This window comes from Physeter macrocephalus, chromosome 2, assembly GCF_002837175.3.
Source record: "Physeter macrocephalus isolate SW-GA chromosome 2, ASM283717v5, whole genome shotgun sequence".
NCBI classification, from domain to species: domain Eukaryota; kingdom Metazoa; phylum Chordata; class Mammalia; order Artiodactyla; family Physeteridae; genus Physeter; species Physeter macrocephalus.
Window position 1 is genome coordinate 107,742,871 of NC_041215.1, and position 23,433 is coordinate 107,766,303.

General features: G+C 40.8%; 1 non-coding gene across 1 annotated transcript; it reads left to right on the forward strand.

Annotated features, from left to right (window-relative positions):
* Window positions 1-1,863: 1,863 nt before the first annotated feature.
* LOC112065130 (U6 spliceosomal RNA) lies at window positions 1,864-1,971 on the forward strand. The gene has a single exon (XR_002891857.1). It is a non-coding gene; the product is annotated as a U6 spliceosomal RNA (small nuclear RNA).
* Window positions 1,972-23,433: the final 21,462 nt, after the last annotated feature.

Genomic DNA, 23,433 nt, shown 5'->3' on the forward strand with positions numbered 1-23,433 from the left:
AAACTAAACATAGATATATTGTATAAAATATATAGCAGACAAGAAAGGAAAAGAGAAAAAAAAGAGTTGTTATTTCTATCACTCAGAGATGGCCACAGATAATTTTTGGAAGATATACATATATATGTGGAACATTAGTTACATGTATGTACTGATAAGAAATTATACATATCACTGTGTATATTTTAAACTACTTTTAAAAATACCTATTATCATCTTTATATTCAGTTAAATACCCATTTATACCATAATTTTTAATGTTTTCTTAAAGATGTAGAATTTGTGTTTTAGAGCAAGGTCTCTGGAGGACTGCCTAGATTCAAGTCCTACTTACCACCTGTATGGCTATGGGTAAATTACATAACCTCTATGTAATTCAATTTTCTCATGTATAAAATAGAAATAATAAAAGAACCTCCGATAATGTTCCTGTGTAGATTAAATCAATTAATATTTGCATAGCAGGTAGAACTCTGCCTAATACATAGTAAGTACTATATAGGCATCTATTTGTATCACCATCATCATTATTATTCCTTTTGGGGATGTATTAGGCTACTATGTCTGCTGTAACAGAATACCACAGACTGCGTGGTTTAAACAACAGAAATTTATTTTCTTGCCGTTCTGAAGGTAGCAGTCCAGCATCAAGGTGCCAGCAAGGACGGTTTCTTGGGAGGACTTTCTCCTTGGCTTTCCGAAAGCTGCCTTCTTGTGTCTTCATGTGGCCTTTTTTCTGGTGTGCACTGCACACTCCTGGTATTGCTACTTCTTATAAGGACACCAGTCCTATTGGATTCGGGCCCCACTCTTAGGACCTCATGTAGCCTTAATTATCTCCTTAAAGGCCCCATCTCCAAATACAGTCACATTGGGGCTGAGAGCTTCCACCTATGAGTTTTGGGGGGACACAACTCAGTCTGTAACAGGAGATGTATGCTAATTTAGTTATTGTTAGATATTTAGGTTGATTTCTGGTTCTTACCATAAAGATGTTCATGTTTCAATGAACACTATCCGTTACTATTTCCTTAGTGCAAATTTGTATAAATTGAAATATCAAAGTGTATGTACAATATTAAAGCTTTTAAGACATATTGCCATATTGCCCTCCAGAAAGGTTATACCAGTTTACACGTCCACTAGCCGCATAAGACTTATTTTATTTCAGTTTATTGCAAGAAATAGTCATTTTAGATATTACTGAAGCCTCGTTACTCTCCACCATTCCTGCGTCTTCACCTCCCCTTCCCCCGGTATACACACAAAGTTGTCCTCTTGAAAGGTAATATCACAAGAGGGCAAGTTGGGAAAAAATACATGTTGGCCTACCCAATGCCAGTGAGAAGAGTTATATCGATAAGCATCCTAGGGCTTCCCTGGTGGCGCAGTGGTTGGGAGTCCGCCTGCCGGTGCAGGGGACACGGGTTCGTGCCCCGGTCCTGGAGGACCCCGCATGCCGCGGGGCGGCTGGGCCCGTGAGCCGTGGGGGCCTGTGCTCCGCGGCGGGAGGGGCCGCAGCGGTGGGAGGCCCGCGTACCGCAAAAAAAAAAAAAAAAAGCATCCTATTTACTCGTGTAGACCTCAGCAACTGAAACGAAAATGCAGTTACAGAAAACACCTGGACCATGGCAGGCCAAAACAGAAGAGGCGTTGGAAATCTAGGTGGCAAAAATTAAAACAATCGTGTAAACACAGAGTCAGCTTAATACCCTGCACCCGTAGGAAAAAAAATATCCTAAAACAAAATAAATAAATAAAATTAAGCAAACCAAAATTGAAAGAGAAAGTGAAAATGAAATTCATATTTCACTAAAGTAATTTCTTAGCGGTAAAGCAACACAGTTTAAAAACCTTACTATGGTGCTTGCTTCGGCAGCACACATACTAGAAATTGGAACAATGCAGAGAAGATTAGCATGGCCCCTGCGCAAGGAGGACACACAAATTCGTGAAGCGTTCCTTATTTTTGGCAGAGACCTTAATTAAAGTAGAATTTATTTTTTTAAAAAAACCTTACTACGAGCAGGTTCAAGCATGCAGAGAACAAGAAAGAGTTCTACAGTGAATACTTTTATATACCCACAACATAGGTATGTTGTTAACATATTTGCTTTATCTATATGGATATATATATATATAATTTTTTCTCAATAATTTAAATGTTTCTGCTTCATTGCTAGATACTACCATATGCATCTTCCCAAATAAGGATTCTCTCCAAAATACATTACTGAAGGATTATCACACCTTAACAAAATTAGTCATAATCCCCTTGATATCATTGAGTAGCCAGCTCACATTCAAATTTCTATAATTTTCTCCCAAATATCCTTTACAGCTGTTTTCTTTAAACCAAGATCCAATCAAGACCAGGCACTGCCTTTGATTGTTGTATCTCTGAAGTCCTTTTGCAATTAGCAGGTAATTTGGGACCTGATTTGCTGGTGTCATGTGAATGTCTAGCTGCTTAGTGAACTTTTTTTCACCTAATGTGTTCAGTTTCTACTGGTGATTTGATTGAATTTACCTATTTCATAAGGGGATGCAAAATGGAATTTTTAAAATTTTAACTTTGATTCTGCATTTACTGGCTCAAAATTCTGTGTAAAGAATTTTCTCTAATTAATTCGTTATCAAAAATGCCCAAACACATGCTCTATTCTCTGTCTTTTGTTAACCATTTTCATATCAAGAAGTTGATGTAAGTCACTTCCAGTGGTGGTGAATGCCATTATTTTCCCTGATATTTTGGTATCATCATAGACACACACATTTTTATTTCAATTTTAGTTTATTTTCTTTTTTGTTCTCAAATTGTCACAGATATTGCCAGTAGGAGCTCCTTCAAGCTGTCTTCTCTGTCCTTTTGATATGACCTCATTACTCTTTCCCTGTTTCCTTGCTTCCTCACACAATAAGATGTACCAGCTTCACCTGTTTAACATCAGTTTGCTTATTAAATTTTCCTACAACCCTTTTTCGTCTTTATGTTAACCAAGAAATGTGAAATAAAGAAGCAAATATGTGATTGTAACCTGGTGTCTTGATTTTAGTTTGCCTTTTTCCAAAAGCAAATCCTGAATCAATGACTTCAGTACAGGTAAATTATTTAGGAATTGATCCCAGGAAGCCAAAGTGAGGGAATGGGGAAATTGAGACACAAAAGGGAAAAAAGTAAAAAGCATGTGTGTTAGTGACCTAGTTATCACTGTGGGCAACAGCCGTGTCCCCCTGGGTGCTTTCTGTGTAGAACGGAACATTCATTTCCTCAGAACCGTCCACTGAGGAAAAGGAAGCTGAGATATTTATCAATTGCATTTTCTCCTTGGTTAAGGGTTACCCTGGGAGCATTAACTCTTGAGCTGGAGAAAGCCCTGAGGTGGAAAAGCAGAACTCAGGTGCTCAAGGTAGGAAGTTACCAGTGGGCTAAGGTTACAGATGAGCCAAGGAGATGGGGGCAAGGTATTGAGAGCATCTACTATACTGGGAAAGTCAAGTTGGTGGCTCCTTGACTTGATAAATGTTCTGTTCCTTTTCTTGTTTCTTGACCCACGGTCTCTACATTTTGAACGCCAACTGTATCTGGATCCAGAAGTGTCCATGTGGGTACTTTCTCCCACTCTTCTGCATTCTAAAAGGTGTCCATGGTCTTCTATACCAAGTGCAAGGCTATATTAAGCTTAGATTGCTCCCTGAGCTTCACATTCACATTTCCAAGTGTCTACTAGGTATGTACAGCTGGATGTCCTGTAGGTTCCTCAAATCCATCATGTCCCAAACTGAAGCTATCACCTTCTTCCCAGACCTGCTCCCTCTCCACTGGTATGTGAATGGACGTACTGTCTACCCAGCCACCCAAGCCAGAGGCCAGGCATCGTCCTTGATGCTTTGCTTTCACCACCAAGACTCAATTGTCTTTTTCCTTTCAAATGCTTTTCAAACTCATCTATGTCTCTTTATTACCACCACCTCCATTCTATTCCTGGAGGCCATCTTCACTTACTTTGATTACCGTGGCAGTCCTCAAGCTAATTCTCCAGCGTTGTCTGCCTCTAATCCCTTCTCCACACTGAAGCCAGGAGATCTCTCTAAAATGCAGCAAGAGTAACCGATCTAAACACTATTTTGCAGAGTCCTTTGTTGGTTTCTGTTTGCTTTAAGTATAAAGTTAAACCTTTAAAGTGGTTGAAATGCCCTTCTTGATTCAGCTATTGTATTTATCTCTCTGCCTCATAATCTGTCATTACCGCCCTCTCCAAGTCCCCACCAACCACACACCCACGCACAGACCTCAAACACCCTACTCTGGCTGTGGGGCTTCTCTCAGGTCCTGCAATGCACCTCTTTCTCTCTCTCTCTCTCTCTCTCTCTCTCTCTCTCTCTCTCTCCACCTCTATGTCCCCCAGCCTGGAACACTCATCTTGTACTTCTTTACCTGGCCGACACTTACCCAACTTCAGGTCCAGAAGACACATCTTTGAGGCCTCTGCTCTGTACTCTCCCAGTACCACATACTTCTGTAATCACCCTTTGCCTCAGTTTCCACAGCTATAAATTGAATATGATAACAGTGTCCACCCTGTATTATGATTGTGAGGATGAAAAGAGTTACTATATGCAAAGTACTTAGCAAGCATTCAATACATTATTATATTATTATATATACTATATTATTATAGTATGTATCATACCAAATTACAATGGCATATTTAATTGTCTGTCTCCCCATCTGGACAGAAAGTTCCATGGGGGCAGCCATCTTCTGTCTGTCTTGTTCACAACCATAGCTCCAGCACCGTGTTCATTGTCACATGGTAGCGACTCAATACATATCTGTTGTATAGATAAATGGAGGGGACAGGGAGATGGTAGCCTAAGCAAGGTGATTTTCCCAAAGTTTAAAAAGATGGTAGAAAAGTGAATGTATGTGTAAATGACTCTTGTGTTGGGAGAGGTGGACGTTTAGGGTGGTACTTGTTCAGGTTTCCAGGGAAATCTTCTGCAGCAATGACTTAAGAAGGGGAACTTTATTTTATTTTACTTTTTAAAATTTATTTATTTTTGGCTGCACTGGATTTTCGTTGCTGCGTGTGGGCTTTCTCTACTTGCAGTGAGCGGGGGCTACCCTTTTGTTGCAGTGCACAGGCTTCCCACTGCAGTGGCTTCTCTTGTTGCGGAGCACGGGCTCCAGGCGTGTGGGCTTCAGTAGTTGTGGCTCCCGGGCTCTAGAGCGCAGGCTCAGTAGTTGTGGCACACGGGCTTAGTTGCTCCATAGCACGTGGGATCTTCCCGGACCAGGGCTCAAACCCGTGTCCCCTGCATTGGCAGGCGGATTCTTAATCACTGTGCCACCAGGGAAGCCCAAGAAGGGGAACTTTAAATGAACTCCTTTAATCCTCACAATGGTCCTGTGAAGACAACGGCTTTACTGAAGAGGAAGCTGAGTATCAGAAGGGTTACATGACTCTGGTCTGGAGTCCAAAGTAAGAGACCGAGTGAAGCTGTGCAAGCTCTTAGCTTGTCCCTCCCTAGCTGTGTTCTCTAAAACTGGTGCTGAAGTATGTTAACAAATGTTAGTGAAAGAATTGTGAGCACAGATAAATTTGGGGACAATAGGAGTAAATAGAAGTGACTGTTGTTGTTATTGTCTTTTTGCTGCAGGGATGCCCAAAGCCTTTAAGAGGCTAATGTAAATTGTGACTGTCCAAGATGAGAAGGTATGCAAGCTTCCCCAGCTTACTGGAGCAGAGAGCCCTAACTCTTCAGAGCTCTCTTGGGAAACACAGCCACGGCCCTTGCTCAGCCCTCTCTCCAGGTTGCCTACCTCCCTCTACCTTCAAGGTTTGGTCATTTCTGATCCTTTTTTTAATTTTTTCATATACACATCTAAAATGATGGAAAATATATTACAATACTATATAGAATGGTGGAAGTGGAATGGACCCTGGCAATTTTTAAAGCCAATCTCCACATTTTATGGTTGAAGAAACAGGTATAAGGAGATTCAATGATATGCCCAAGGTCCCCCGGGGAGCTTGTGGTAGAGCTATAGGAAATGCTTTCCACTCTCTCCTCTCCACTCTCCACTAGCCAAATCATCTCTGATTTTTAATTCTATCACTGTTGTATGACAAGTACATTTGTTATATTCCTTCCTTAATGTTGGGCCTGAAACCACTCAGCAGGTATATGTTTGTTCCTATCACTGGTATCCTGGGGGGCTTTCGTTTACTCTGCTATTGTTTGAGGAGCTTTGGGTAGAACTAGGAAAATTGTTAAGTCTTCACATTGGCAGTAATCTTTAAGACCCATAAGAGATGAATCACCGAGGGAACCTATAACTTTGCATGCTCAAAGTAAATATTCTATTTTTATGGCTGCCTGTGTTTTATCATCTATAAATTTTACAATAATGATTAGGTTCAAAGTAGGAACATAATTTACGTACATCAAAACATCTCACGCTGTCCTTACAGCCTGTGAAGCACCTGCAGCAAATACGAGGAAGCTCTCAGAGGCATTAATTAATGGAGCCTCTCTAAGGCGGAAAGAGAGAGAGAACATGACAGCGACGGTGGCCTCTTATAACCACAGTTGTGTATCCTGCAGTGTTCATATAGGACTAGTGCTTTCTGCATGTGTCAGAAATAACACTTACTTCAGCTTTTTCATCCCTTCCCAAGGGATGAAAAGTGTGATCAGTCCTATTTCCCAGAAATGCTTTTTCTCTTACACTGACCAGAAACTCTTTAGAAGTGTCAACACGGGAAGAACTTTAGAGAGTGTAGCTATTTAACACAACTGGTTTCTCTCACCTGTGCCCAGAATATGTTCAAGTCTGTAGATAGATGGGGTGCGTGTCCCCCGAGTTTCTGCAGCACCTTTCTTCTCCTCCATCCTCCCACTTAGTTCTACCTTGAATTGATTTTGCCTCCTAGCAAAGAGTTAAAGATGATCACGCAGGGATTTAAGTTCAGGCATGCTGGAAGACGTGCACTGAGGCAACAGCAGCTACAAATCGTGGAAGGTACAAGCTTTCAGGGTAAACATCAATTTCTCCAATTTGCTATAGCCTGAGAACCTTATAAGCCTAGCGAATGAATTGTGAGTGTGGGTTTTGTGCTGGCTGGATGGAGCAGGGGTTGTTTCTGTAAAGCTCTGTTAATGTACTCTGAGTCTTCGGTTTAAATATCATGAAGGAGTAAAAAGTCACAGCTGTTTCACTCACTGCCCTCCTTACATGTGTCAGTTTCAATCTTCTTGGACAAAGACTGCCTTGCAACCTCGCACCTGGATTCAGCTTCATACTGGTGGGGGAAGTGGCCAGAGCTTGTCCGCAAACACCAGGGCAAAAACTCTCCCCTTATCTCTGCTCCTTGAAACCGCATCTCCATCGTCAAATGCACTACCTAGCCTTCAACTCAATATATTTCTGGCGGCACATTTAGCCACATCTCATGCCCTGTATTTGGAAATATTTTCTGTTTCCGTGAGATCCTCCATCTCCATTATAAGTATCGAGCTCTTTCTCGTGCTAGGCGCTACGGTAAGTGCTTTACATGGACCGTCTTGTTTAATATTTATACTTCTCTGAGTTAGGCACAATTATTATCCCCATTTTATAAATGAGGAAACTAAAGCTGAAGTGAAATAACTTGCCCAAAGTCATAGAACTAGTAAGGGCTAGAGCTGAGATCCAGTCAGACAGACTAAATCTGTTCAGAACTTTCATGTTAATATCTGGGCTTTTAGTTTGGACATAGCTCTCTGAGAGCGGGGGTATTAGTTCTGTGTCTTTGTTTTCCCCCTTGCACCTAGAACACTCAAATATTTGTTCATTTCAAAGGGCCAAAGCAATCCCAGGAAAAACCAGGATAACAACCAGAACCTATAAAACCAGTAGACCTAGAAATACGATTCCCCCAAAGGAGACCCTGCTTTTCTTCCTGATGATGTTAAAAGCCTAGAATATGATAACTTAGTTTCAGGACAACCTTAAATAAAAGTTTCATTAATCAGAGTGAGTATTCCTACAATAATGAGCCCTGGGTTGAATTTTAGAACCCTCTTTATGCTTTGTTAGTAACAAAGCTGTTATAAAAATAATTTGATAAGACAGTCCATCGTAATGGTGTGACTTAACTGTGAAAAGGGTGCCTTAGCCTGGTGTCTGAGCATACTCAACTTATGTAATGCTAACATAATGGATTATGCATATTGTATCAGGTTGAAAAGGAAACCCAGTGAAGTATTACAGCAATTTAAAAGATATATATCTGGGCTTGTTCAGCAGAGATATTTAAAATTTAAACCTGTTTAAATATTCAACTGAAATGAAAATAAAATTCTGAAAAATGGAATTCAATAGAAAAGCTCCATTAAGAGTAAAAATGCTTCTCCAAACCTATTTGGTTCTAATAGAAACCCATCGAGTGAGGTGTTCATTGTTCAGGCACCAGCCAAGGGAAAAATTATACATACGTTTGGGTAGAAGAAAATCAGTTGGACTTCTTGTGGCATGAGCTTTCCTTAGAAAAGTAAGAGAAAAGAGGAGACTCAGACCTACACTCAGATCAGGCCATGATTTTGTTTAAATGGTCTGGAGCTCTTTCTTAAGTATCATCTTCTCATTTGTTCCCTTGCTTCAGTGAAACCTCATTTCACCTTCCACATCAGATGTAATTCTAAAAAAAGGGAAAAAATTGGCACCTTTTGCTGCAATATCAGGATACTGACCAATCTGCCTCCTGAGAGCCAAGCTTTATTTCTCTGATAAACATCCTGCAGGATGTTTTTATTCAATTAATTGGAAAGATTGCTTGCACAGAAATGTACCGCTTTATGAAGGTCTGCTTGAATATCAGGCTCGGGCCGAGCCCCAGCATTTTCATTCCGGAGTTCTCCTGACAGCAAACGCATGAGGATTTGGAAACATAATTAAAACAATCAGTAAGAATTAGCTAGCTCGGTGACTGCACTCAAATAGCAAAGGCAGAGAAGTAAACAGGGAAATGTATGGGGAAGTGAATGGGAGATTTCCAGAGATGGAGAGAATGCTGTTAGGAGACATGAAATGGAGGGTATTATGAGAAGAAATATAGGATAATATAAACAGAGTCTCTTATCCTGAGGACTGTAAATCCCTTTTCCTTAATTGGTTTAGAAACTGTGGTCTGTAATGTGAGACGGAGGGCTCTGGCTGCCTTTCTTCTTTGCTGCCGGGAATCACATTAAGTGGAAAACAATAGCAGGGCTGACAGCTCCCTTTCTGTGGGGGCATTTAGAGCTAATCTGCTATTGAGACTAATACAATTACATGGGATTAGAGCACTGCCAATGATACAAAGATTGGGGAATTCTCGGGGGAGGGGGAGCCGAGCTCTTTCAAAGTAGGGTATGGGGTTTAAGAGGGATAGTGGTTCAAGTCTGCAGTGCTCCTAATTACTCTAAAATCAAGGGAAATAACCATGATTTTGTAATTCACTCAGGCTCTTGATGAATTTTAATCCAAACACAATTCTACCTTGAGATTCTTCACCGGTGCTGTACGCTAGTTTGCTTATTTTAAAGATTTATAATTGAATTTAGAGATTCCCTTATAGGAATGCAGCTTTCTACTTGTACTGTTGGTATGTGAGCAATGCAGGCAGGTATGTTTATGCCCACTTTACAGGAGAGAAAACTGGGTTTTAGAGAAGTTAAATAATTTGCCTAAAGTCACACTTCCAAAAATGTCAAACCCAGGATTCCAACCCAAGACTTCGTAAGACTGGATATTATTCTTTCTATGACACCACGGTGCGTTTTTAGGTTGTGTGACTAGTATGGATGTGTGATGCTGTGTCTGTGGGTTTCCCATACCCAGCATCAATTCCTTTGATTTCTCATTGGGGAACTTTAACTCCAAACTAAGGAACGGGCACATGACCAAGTCTTACCCATTCTCAAGTAACAGTTGTGTTGAATTGCCAAGTGCATATTCTGTGTCTATACAATCTATGTTTATCCGTTGTTTATGGAATGTTTTGCCATGTCGATTTTGGAAGCGCTCAACTTCAGAATCTCTCTTTTCTTGGAAACATAAAACCCCTCTTTAAACAATTAAAACTCTATAATTTGCGGAAAATCTCTTATTTGGCTTTCAGGGTTTGAGGAAGGGAAGCAAGAATTAGAAACTTGTACAATCTTGCCAGCTGTAGGACAACTGAAGAGATATTCCAGTCAGCCTTTAATTTCTTTTCTTCATGTGTGTTCATCATATTTCTTGAGTACTCAACCGTATTAATAGTATTGAATAAAACACATGAAAATGGGATCCTTAAAGATGTGGCTTATTCAGGGAATGGGGATTTATAGATTCCAGGTCTGGCCTTCTGGTTTCTGCCAGAAACTGTGCCCCTGTGGGTTGGGAAGTTCTATTTTTCCCAGAAGCTGAAGTTCATGGAAAAGGTTACCGGAAAAGAGTGAGAATTTTAAAGATTATGTCTTGTCTTTTCAGGTACTCTCTGTGTGGGGTGCTTATACATCTTTATTCGAGGTGATCCTGCTAGTTTGTGCAAAAACCTTGGTGCATTGACATGGTCTTGGGAAACTATGAATATGGGAGTGATTTAAGGACTTCTCAAATAGATGTAGTGGTTGGGTGGGCAGGAGGTTAAATTCAGGGATCCTAAGTCTACTTCCTCCAAAAAATTCAGAATGAGACTTTTTTCTTTGCTGAAGAATAAACAGATCGTTAGGGCACCTCCGCTTTGTAGTACTCTCAGCCGTAGAGGATGGAGTCCTCCACAGCTCAGGTCACTCTATTCTCTAATGCAGGCTCCACACCTGGTCACTATTTGTTTATTTGTTTAAAGGAACAAAGAAACAGGCTCTCTACTCCCAGGCAGTAGGGCAAGGCATTCCTTTCCTATTTTCATAAAGCTCCAGAGGCCTTTCCTCCTCTATAGAGCTATCAAATGCCAAGTTTGAAGAGCCTCCCAGTACATCATCAGAGGCTGTGTCCTTGTTTTCTAAGTTACCTCCTGAGGAAGGGTCAATCTTATTCCCATTTTGCACATTTTACACAGTAGATCAATTTTCAATTCCCAACAACTGAACTTCCCGAATTTTTATACGATGAAACTTAACTCCAATCACATGGGCATAAAAATATGCATACCCACCAGAGCATTGTTAGATTTCAGGAAGAAAATTGTATTTCGCCTTAACATACGATCTATAGTAGCCTAATTGTGAAAAAAATGCATTGTGTGTGGGCCTCTTTTGCATATTTAGATGTGGACGAATGTGAGCAGTGGCCAGATAATATAATTTTCACCCAGCCAAATATTGAGTGCAATGAAGAAAATAAAACTTTGGCAGTGTGATTTATATATGCTTATATACCCTTCATTTTGAGTCTCTATGAAATGCAGACATTTATAGTTCTATAACCAGAGGGATAAAATTTGAATGTGTAGTAAAATGAGAAATGTATTTTAAATGGGCTTTAGAAACAGAACTGGGGAAGTCGTCAGGAGGCCACAGTCACTAATGTCATTGGTTATTTTGCTAGATGGCCGCTCAGATGGAGGCCTGGCAGGCACAGGATTGAATTCAGGCTCACGGGCGTGGGAGATGGAGTGCTGGCTTCCTGGAAAGGACTGAGATACAGCAACACAGTAATCCGGGCTGGCCATAATGCACTCCATAAAGACAGTATGAGAAATTCCTCCTGCCCGTGTGATGCGTCCTTATTTTTTTCACTTTTAAAAGAAGAACGATTTTATGATTTGCCATAGATCATTGATCATAGTGCTTTTCTATTTCAAATATCGCCCAGCTGTGTTCTGTGTCAACTTTACAAAAAAAATAAACATTATTTCATACGAATATCGGGTGGCCGTTTGCCCATGGGCACCTATCACGTCCAATATGACTCCCTTGGGCGGGCGTGATAGAAGCCACTTACAAGCCCCAAGTGATGTGTAAGAAGGGTGATCATTAAATAGTGCTCCTTGCTGTGAGGGGCAGCTGGGGTTGTTGACTGTCCTGCAGCTCTTCCCCTTTGCCCCAGGGGAACTCGGCATTCCAGCGGGAAACTTGCGTCATGTGGTTTGAGCGGAGATTAATCTGTTCTCCCTCCAATCCTTATCACAGGGATGTCATGAACCAAAGCTGGGCCAATCAGAGTCCTTCTCAGGACTCTTCCATGAGCACTTTAAAGGAAGACGGGTTTATTCCAATAGTCTTACTGAGCTGGGGGGGGATATGGGCCGAGGGCTGCTGGCAGCCATCTTTATTAACCACCGCATGGAGAAAAACATCCTAAGGACAGAAGCCAAGCCAAGCTGAGCTCAGAGATGGAGAGAAACCAAAACTCGTTACCTAATTTGAGTCTCTGGATCCAGCCATGCTTCATTCCAGTAACAACACGCCTTTTCAGTTCTGTGAGCTAATAAACTTCCTTTTTTGCTTAGTGTAGTTTCAGTTGGGTTTCTTCTATTACATACCACCCCCAAAAGCCCTAATACACTTAAACTTTATAAGAAGACAATATATATCGTTTATATTTGCCAGCCTTCTTTGTAGCCTAGGTTGGGGCCACGTGACTTGTTCCTGTCAAAAGACTGCGAAGAGAAGTGATCAAAAGCTGAGGCATTCAAGAGAGAGTACACCTCGTCCAGCTCTCTTTTCCATTTTTGCAGAGACTTAGAGGCCATGTCTACATGATCGTGTGGCTAGAAGACGACAGAGCCCTTATCTCCCTGGGTCACTTACAGCATGCAGAAAAGAGCCCCCCGCCAACCTTTGCTGTGTTACATCACTAAGATTTCAGGAATAATTTGTTATTGGCATATAGGGCCTTGTGATAGAAATTAGGCTTAGCTATGGAAAAATTAAGAAAGTTATATTTTTCTTTTTTCCGCTGAGTTTGTGGCTAAGACCCATGTTCATCAATTAGCTTTATGTGAGGTTTCTTTATAACATAAGAAGTGGAGGTAGGAGACGTCTAAGAAGACATAAAAGAACCAAGAACAGGGAGACAATGAACATGGGAGCCCTCCTTGGTGTTGTACCCAGAGAGTCGTAGAGATCACAACCTCAAAGGAAACCAGAGTTCACTGAGTCCAACTGTGGGATCAAGCACTTTACCTTCGTTACTTCATTCCATCATCACTAACAAACCACAGGATGATATAATTTCCCTTTTATTGACAATGAAACTGAATTCCAGAGAGATTAAGTAGAGCCACAGATTCCTGGCTAGAAAAGCTTTGAACCTTATCTGTCCAGCTGTACAATCTAGCCCAAATTATTGTGTTATTACTATTAAATAGTAGTATAAATATTACTTAGAGATAATCCTTTCCAGATGCACTCAAAATACCAGTCTCCCCCATCCATCCTCCAACATAGAGAAAGCAAGATTCTGCCATGTCCGGACTGGGTTCTTGGTTTTAACCACATCAGGGTTGCAGGAGCAAAATACATGCCTCCCAGTCCCCCCAGCACCCGAATTTCCCTTTCCCTGGATTCGTATACCCCTTACCTGGCCACCATTGGAATGTGACAATCTTTTCCTTCAACACCCTGTCTGGGCTATTGTCCTTCTTAGCTTAATCAGCTTTGCTATTGGGCCCACAGCCAATTCAGGTCCCACAATCCCTCATTCCCAGCTCCTCAAATTCTCTAGCCAATTTCTCTCTGCCTTGACAAATTTCCTGAACTGTTGGTCCCCATTTCTAACTAATTTGTCAGCCCAAGTGCTCCCTTCAGACTAAACTACAGGTTCCCCAATCTAGATCTAATCCTTTTCTGTACTTACGAAAGACTGCCACATCATTCTTATCTCTTTGCAATATTAACATTCTCAAAAAGTATCAGTGATCATTTTCTAAGCTTCTGGTGAAATAGGACTTAAATTTCATTTCATGGCATTTGGCGAAGGAGATTATTTCTTCTCAAATGTCTAACTTATCTTTGACTCCGTGTCTCTTACTCTAAATCCTCATGCATTTATGCCAAATATACATTCCAAAATGGAAAATATGAAATTAAAGAGAAACTGATCATTGTGGGATTCCCCCAAACCAGACACCAAATGCAGGAGTATACCTAGCAGTTTGAAGGGGAGTCAGTGGGCCTTCAATAATACAGAATCAGGCAGCGCTATCCACTGCTTCCTTGTCATAAGCTAAAAACTAAACAGCAAAACAAAACCCTGTAGATGAATGTGGAACTTTCCCAAAGTAACATCTGGAAAGGAGACCAGGATTAATTCTCTGAATTCCCATGAAAGGACACTGGTGATCATGACGTCTGCGCAGGGCATCTGCACAGCCACACTTAAGGGCTGTCATTGTGCTAGGATACAGTTAGGTCTCCTTATGGCCTCTCACTGAGATTAGTATTTATGAAAGCTCAGACTGCAGATTACCAGCCAATTCTGGGCTTTTTTCCCACTGGTGACTAAGATAATGCACAAAAGCCCATTTAGAACATCTCTGTGAACGTTGCATTGTCATGAATTCATCCCCGAGACAGTGAATTCTATAAGCATTAATGGGTTTTATTCAACAAACATCCATTTTGTAGTCAGACAGTTTTTGCCACTGGCACCTGCCAATGCATTGTCTAAGAAGAAATCACTGAGCTTATAGAGCTGTCATTTTAAAAATGAATATGGCTTATTATCTTTATATCTTTCAGATGGCTCTAAACTATCAATCCAGAAGGCCTCTGAAGCTTTTTGGGGAAAAAATGTTTTTCAGTCAAAATCAAACACTGCGGGCTTCCCTGCTGGCGCAGTGGTTGAGGGTCCGCCTGCCGATGCAGGGGATATGGGTTCGTGCCCCGGTCCGGGAGGATCCCACATGCCGCGGAGCGGCTGGGCCCGTGAGCCATGGCCGCTGAGCCTGCGCGTCTGGAGCCTGTGCTCCGCAACGGGAGAGGCCACAGCGGTGAGAGGCCCGCGTACCGCAAAAAAAAAAAAAAAAAAAAAAAAAATCAAACACTGTACTTTGCCAGTTAACAATGCATTGATTTTTGCAATAAGCTCTCATTAATTTTATTGAAATTAGAAAGAGGACAGAGGTCCCTGCCATCTGGACCTAAGTATATATCTTAGCATTGGAAAGCTTCATAAGAGATTGGGCGGGAGAAAGGGACCAGGGTTCTAGTTTCTTCGTGGCCTCACCCTCTCTAGCTGTCAGCCTTTGGTCAAGCCATCACACCTCTTTGGGCTTCTGGTTTCCTCGACTGTTAAACACTGTGGTTGGAGCCAGAGTTTCTCTAAGGTACTCTCTTATATTGTAATGTTCTGTTCTTCTAGAATGGTTCCCTTTCTTCAAACAGATAGGATATCATTGTTCTCCCTGCACAGCTTTCTTCCAATGTCTCTTTCAGGCAAACTCGTATTCAGCCTTCAGATCCCAGCTCAGACATTGCCCCTTCTTTGGTTCTCATTAGACTTAAGATGCCTTCTCCTAAGCTGACATTTTACTTTATAAAGAGGTTTCTTTTTTACTATAATAAATACTATGGTAGACAGAATAATGTCCCTCCAAAAACATCCATGTTCTAATCCTAGACCCCGTGAATACGTTATTTTCCATGGCAAAAGGGACTTTGCAGATATGATTAAGTTAAGGATCTTGAGATAGGGATATTATCCTGGGTGATTTAGGTGGGGGTGGGATGTCAATGTAATCATAAAAGGTTTTTATAAGAGGGAGGCAAGAGGGTCAAAGTTAGAAAAAGGAGATGTAACATTGGAATGATGAAATTTGAAGATGTAGAAGGGGCCACAAGCCAAGGAATATAGGCTTCTAGAAGAGCTGGGAAAGGTAAAAACAAAAAATGAAAGAAAGAAAGAAACAGATTCTCCTTTGATGCCCCCGGAAAGAACACAGCTACTCTGTCAACACCTTAGTTTTACACTTCTGACATCCAGAACTGCAGGAGAATAAATGTGTGTTATTTTAAGTCATTAAGTTTGTGGTAATTTGTTACAGCAGCAATTGAAAATCACCACAGAGACTGTTATATATGAGGTAGCATACCATATTATAACATTTATTTGTGTAACTGATTGTCTTCTTACTAGTCAATGAACTTCTTGAGGGCAAGGACCCTATTTTTTTATCTTTATATTCTCAGTTCTTAGGTCCTTGGCATATAGTCAGTACTCAAAAGATATTTGTAAAGTGAATGAATAGATGAATAAGTCTCGTTTTACAAAGGTAATGTCAGAATGTAGGGGATAAATGATTTCCCCACGGCTTCACAGTAGTAGAGATGCTGCCCAAATGCTGTGCTTACTCGGGGATGAGATGTCTTTTGGGACTAATATTTTCAGAGAGTACAACACCAAAAACGTTTAAGTATTGTTGCCACCATCACTTCATATGCAACCATGCTGTGCAAATCTAGATTCCTGGGTGGAGACTGGCTTTTATTTATTTATTTCAGGGATAATTCTTGTGCTTCTATATGAAAAATAAAAAAGATTCAAGCATTGGCAGAGCACATTATATTCTACAGTTTTCCTTGGAGCTCTTTCAATGATTCGCCTTAATGCTAAGTTGTCCAGATTTTGAGCAGTAAAAATATTATGTGCACATCATCTGTTTGTTAAAAAGGGGCTCTCTAAACAAAACCTACACTTTGCTGAAAGTTACCAGTGTCAGTGGGTGTGAATGTGTGTATTTACACCTCGCAGAATGAAAAGGGGATCGGATGGGGGAGAGGGAGGCAGAAAGACCACCCCCATCCCTGCCTGAGTAAAAGTACAGCTGAACACCCGCGGCTCCTCATTATGGTTCCATCCAGGCCATGAGGGGAGCAAGAGCACATTTCTGAGCACCAGTCCTTGGAAGAAAGAGCAAACGTGACTGCCATTTAAACCGCAGGCGGTCAGCGTTGTCTCAGTCTTTGTGTGAACAGCTGCTTGTCGTCCTCTCGCTCTTCAAGGAGAGTTTGTTCTGTTGTTTGGCAAGTTCCTTTGCCCAAAAGTTGTTCCTATTTGAAAAGGAGAGGAGTTGGCCTAATGGCATTTTGTAAGAAGAGTTTGACTGATTTCAAGCAAGTTTCCCTGAGAGAGAAAAGTCTACAGATGTCCGATGCACCTTAATTAAAATGGCTCGATCCTGCCATGACTGTTTGAAGAACGTACTGTTTCGTTTTAGAAGTTGAAATTCTGCTTTTCATCAGAAAATCCATTATTTAAAATTTCATTTATGTTTGCAGCTAGAAACTTTAGGAACCATCCATTCACAAGTACTTTTTGAATGCCTAGTCCTCAATGGTGAGACAAAAGAAGAATAAAATGCAGTACGTTCACATGATTGAACTTTCAGTGTCACTGAGGGGATAGGAAATCGCCCACCCTAGTGAAAAATTAGTGTCCAAGGCACATGTACCACATATTTTTATTGAAAAGATACACCAAAACAAATAATCTGGGGAACAAAAATATACTTATTCTTCTACCCTCCGCCCCGGCACAACCATTTGCCTTTACATATTTCTTACTTACCATATGTGGCCATGAGCATGAAAGCAATATGCAATAACAGTATGTATCCGCTCCAACATTATCACTCCACAGTTTGTTTTTTATTCCTCACATGGTGTGAGAAAGTGGTACACAATATGTTTGGAAGTTTAAGTTAAGAACACATTTTTATACTTTTCCTAGTATAACAGTTAAGAAACTTATTCCCCCATCTTTCTATGCTTGTCACTTTGTCACCAAGTCTCAGCTCCAGTGTTGACTTTTCAGGAAGACCTTTCTTGACAAACCAATCTAATGTAGTGCTCTAACCTGTCATGGTCACATTATACTGTTTAATTTTCTTTATGGTCCTTTTTTCAATATAAAATTCTTTTTTCCCATTTATGTGTTTGCTCGTGTGTTCTCTTCTAGCCCATATTAGAAAGGAAACTACATTGTCTGCAGTCACAGCTACATCCCAAGTGCCTAGAACAGCACCTACGGTGTAGTGGGACCCCCTCTGATACTTGGGACTGAATTCATAGAATACAAACTGTCAGTCTTTTGTCTAATTCATAATTAATATTACTTATAGAAGAAAACACAAAACAAAATTGACAATGACTAAAACTTGCACACAGAAAAACTTACTATAAATGAAAAATTGACTAAAGAATCAATCTTGTTGGTAAAATTGAAAATTCAAACATTGATCTGAGAAAAAATACACTTGCTTGAAATAATTGACACAAATAAAACAGACAATGGCATATGGGAAATTTTACCCTTGACTAAAAAGTGATAGAAGAAACAAATCTTCTAAACAAAATTTATATCTGCAGAATATGACCCTGGACAATTATACTTGGTGAAAGTAAGGGTCTTAAAAGAAAACCTGTAATAGCAGAAGATATAATACATAACATTTGATATGTTTGGGAAAAAACCTCATGGATAAATCAAATCCTCATCATAAAATTCATGAGAAGGAATTGATTTTGAGAAAAATAATTTCAGTTAAATGAAAACAGAAAAAATGGAAACTGTTTAAATGGTTTATATAGAAAAATTGATCAAATAATGAAATTGGCTCAATGTAGTTTGATTCAAAAAAGTCTTTCTTGGCAATGGTGATATAATGCTGATTAAAATGATTGTGTTCATAAATATGGAATCAATATATTCTTATGGTCAAAATGGTGGGAAAACAACTCCTACAGTCTGGTCCTATACACAGCTTTAGAGCAATATAAATAATAAACCACTAAATTGTGAATCACAAAGAACCATAAAATAGACCAGTGTGCAGTTTGCTAAGAATAAAACAATATCATTATAAATTGTCAGGGGAGTCCCCTTAGAAAGCAGGGCAGCCACTAACCAGCTGGCCAGACTTGGAAAAGTCACTCAGTTCCTCTGGGTCTTAGACATATTCAATAAGAATTTGAGCTACAAATTTAGACTAAAGTCAACTCCAGAGTGCTGACAAAGAGAAAGTGTATATTACTGAGAATGGGAGCAGAAATAGTGAGTAACAAGATATCATGGGCTAACCTTTAGTGACTATCAATATTGGGGGTATGGGAAGATGACAAACCACTGGGAAAAAAGGCAGAGAAGAGCAAAGAAACAAGAGGCTAGAATGGTACAATATGAGGTCTGAGGAGCTGAGCATGTTTGAAAGCAGACAATCAGTTGCTGTTGGGAGAAAATGTCAAGAACAAAAAGAAGGCTCTTGAATTTGTGTAGAAGGCCAACTTTGAAATGGAAGCAATGGTCTTGGGACACCATAGGAGGAGGTGGTCATTGTGAACAAAGGAATTCTACGAGCTTGAAGGAGAGAGTTCTTGGTCAGAACTTTTTAGTTTCTTGGTGACAGTAACTGAACTTGAGCAAACATAGGCAATGGTGTGAATTTACTGCCTCACCTGTTCAAACCTCAGATGGGGCCTGGGTGTGGTAGCTTCAGGGGTGGCTATAACCAGGGACTGGAATGCTGCTGGAACTGTATTTTCTTACTCCATCTCTGCTTCTTTTGAGTTTTGGCTTCATTTTCTCCTACTGTAGACTAGCTTCTTATACTTGGCACTGGGAATTGTGGCTGGTAGTTCTTACACCCTCATCTTTGCCACCAAAGAAGTTTCCTTAATTCCAATGTGAAAAATCCCAGGGCAGGAATAACTGGCCAGTCACTATCGCCAGTGGGATGGACCGTGTAAGAAGGTACAAGAGAACAAGGCAGTCTCCAGAGGAAAGGAAATTACTGAGTCCCAGAATACAGAAGAAGAGCTTGGGACAGACCAAACGTTCTGTCCACGGCAAGCAGTTAGGAAATGTACATGCCTTTGAGATTGAACAAAAGAAGAGCATGTCTAAAGGCAGAAGAAAAGATGAAGTTGAGACAGAGAAGAGACAAAAATGAAGGAGAGAGAGATGGAGGAAGGTGAGAACACCAAGCCTATGCCCACGAAGTGAGAAATGAACCAGAATGAGGCTTTACATTCAGGGCATTTCGAGTAGTCCTCTTTTCTACTTAGTTTCCGTCCTTTCTTGATTTCTCCGCTCTCTCACTCCTCTAGTTTAATGATCCCATTGGCTAGTCCTCCTGCTTCACTCACAAGTCAGTCTCCAGAGGAAAGGAGGTTACTGAGTCCCAGAATACAGAAGAAGAGCTTGGGACAGACCAAACGTTCTGTCCACGGCAAGCAGTTAGGAAATGTACATGCCTTTGAGATTGAACAAAAGAAGAGCATGTCTAAAGGCAGAAGAAAAGATGAAGTTGAGACAGAGAAGAGACAAAAATGAAGGAGAGAGAGATGGAGGAAGGTGAGAACACCAAGCCTATGCCCACGAAGTGAGAAATGAACCAGAATGAGGCTTTACATGCAGGGCATTTCGAGTAGTCCTCTTTTCTACTTAGTTTCCGTCCTTTCTTGATTTCTCCGATCTCTCACTCCTCTAGTTTAATGATCCCATTGGCTAGTCCTCCTGCTTCACTCTTTAGTTCAGAGTTGGTTTATCTTTCCCCCTTCCAATCCAGCCCTTAATTCAGACTTCTCCTTCCATAATGCCTCTGCACATCTGAGAAATGCCAAGTGCCTTGGAAGCTTCCTCCATCCCAGCTGGACACTGAGAAGGCTGGGCAGAAGACAGCTGGGTCTCTCAAGTCCCGGGAAGGGATAGAACCCGGAGCACAGATGGAGAAATCAGCGTTTGCAAAGAAGAGAGAGTGGGAATCTTTCCCCTAGACCAACCAGAAGGAAGAAATAATGGATATACTTCTACAGAGACCAATATCGGGAGATAAAGAAACAGGTTAAAGGAAAGAGTGAATGAGGGATTTGGGGAAGATGGTTTCAACAAGTCAGGACCACCTACTGCTAAGAAGGATGGAAAGTGTAGGAGCGTAATGAGTGTGTCAGTTCCCTAGGGCTGCCACAGCAAATGACTACAAGTCAGGTAGCTTAAAACAACGTAAATTTATTCTCTCATGGTTCTAGACGCTGGAAGTCTGAAATCAAAGTGTTGTCAGCACTGCATTCCCTCTGAAGGCTCCAGGGGAGAATCCATCCTCACCTCTTTTAGCTGCTGGTATTGCTGGCATTCCTTGCTTGTGGTGGCATTAGTCCAATCTCCGTCCCTGTCTTCACAAGGCCTTCTGTGTGTGTGTGCAAGATCTCCCTCTGTCTCGCTTGTCATTGGATTTAGGGCCCACCAGATACTCCAGGATGATCTCAACTCAGGGTCCTTAATTTAATCACACCCTTTCCCCATGGAATGTAACATTCACAGACTCGGGGCTGAGAGGTGTACGTATCTTTTTGAGGACCGCCGTTCAACCCATTATATGGGGAGTGGAAAAGATCTGGATTAACTGATATAGAAAGGCAGACTTGGGGCATGGAACAGAAGAACAAATATGATTATTGAAGAGACGGTGGCCAAGTCAGATTTGGACACATGAATTTTCATAGGTCAAGACTGCATGATTCTCCAGCAGCTTTTGGCAGCCAGGAAGCAGGAGCAGAGCAAGCAGACAGAAGGGGTAACTTGGAAGAAGGTGTTTACAGGTGGGCTTAACAGAGGGTTAAGGAGATGAAAGATCTGCCCTTTCCTCCTTCCAGCTGCAGAATATGAGACGTCTGTTTATTGGAGTGAAATAGTACATGTTAAATCATCTTGTAAACTGGAAAGCATTTAACAAAATGAGGAGGTATAATTTTTATTTGTTCCCCTCACTTCTCCCTATACCTTATTCTTATATCCCATATTCTTTAATTTTTCATTTATTTTATTGAAGTATAGTTGATTTACAATGTTGTGTTAATTTCTACTATACAGCAAAGTCATTCAGTTATACATATATATACATTCCTTTCCACATTTTTTCCATTATGGTTTATCACAGGATATTGAATATAGTTCCCTGTACTATACAGTAGGATCTTGTTTATCCATCCTCTACATAATAGTTTGCATCTGCTAACCCCAACCTCCCACTCCATTCCTCCCTGCTCCTTTGGCAACCACAAGTCTGTTCCCTATATCTGTGAGTCTGTTTCTGTTTCATAGACAAGTTCATTTGTGTCACAGTTTAGAGTCCACATATAAGTGGTATCATATAGTATTTGTCTTTCTCTTTCTGACTTACTCCACTTAATAAGTGAATGATAATCTCTAGGTCCATCCATGTTGCTGCAAATGGCATTATTTCATTCTTTTTTATGGCTGAATAATATTCCATTGTATATATGTACCACATTGTCTTTACCCATTCATCTGTTGATGGACATTTAGGTTGCTTCCACATCCTGGCTATTGTAAACAGTGCTGCTATGAACATTGGGGGTGCGTGTATCTTTTCAAATTAGAGTTTTCTCCAGATATATGCCCAGGGATGGGATTGATGGGTCATATGGTAACTCTATTTTTAGTTTTGTTTTTTGTTTTTTGTTTTTAAGGGATCTCCATATTGTTCTGCATAATGGCTGCACATTCCCACCAACAGTGCAGGAGGGTTCCCTTTTCTCCACACCCTCTCCAGCATTTACTATTTGTAGACTTTTTGATGATGGCCATTCTGACTGGAGTAAGTTGGTACCTCAATATTGTTTTTATTTACATTTCTCTAGTAACTAGCAATGTTGAGCATCCAGATATATTCTTAAGATACAACGCTACATTCCTTCCTATTCCCTCCCCAATCCCCCATAAATAAAACTTTAAACAAAATTTCTATTCCAGTAAACCCAAACCTTTTTTTTCTTGAATGATGCCTGAAATGGCCATAGGACTGAGTACAATAGTCACTGAGAAATATCCCCAACCTCTCCCGGCTCTTCAATACCCTGGTGGCAGAGTGTCTGTCTGTATCACAAGGTTCTAAAAAAAAGCATTAGAAAATTCTCATTTATTGGTGGGACCAGAGATTGCTCAGAAGGCAAGCCTCTAGGTCATATTTCCAGGGCAACGCTCAATAGTTCCACCTCATCCCGGAAGGCTTGCTGGGGGAAAGTGAAAAAGCACAGGTTACTTCACAAGCTGCTAGATATACGATTTTTAAAGTTCATTTTTCCCCTTTACCTTTTTCTGTCTTTTCTTAAAAAAGCAACAGAGCTCTCTCCTCAAACAAAAATTTATATCCAACAGATACAAGTTGAGCTGCCAGGGTTGAGGTGGGGGGAAGGGAAAAAATACTGCCACCCTTCCACCCCCGCATCCCCCAGTCTGCTTCCCCAGCCCCTGGCATCTCCCGCTCACAACCCCTCCTCTGCTAGCCCCTGAGCACTTCTAAGGAACAATTTCTGAGCAGTTGTAGTAGATAAGCATGGAATAAGCTTAAGGGTGTAGAGGACAGAAGCAGCCTTCTGGTCCAGAGAAGTTTCATATCTTGTCCATGGAGAGTCTGACTCAGACTGGGCCTCCATATATTAACTTTATTACTTAAATAG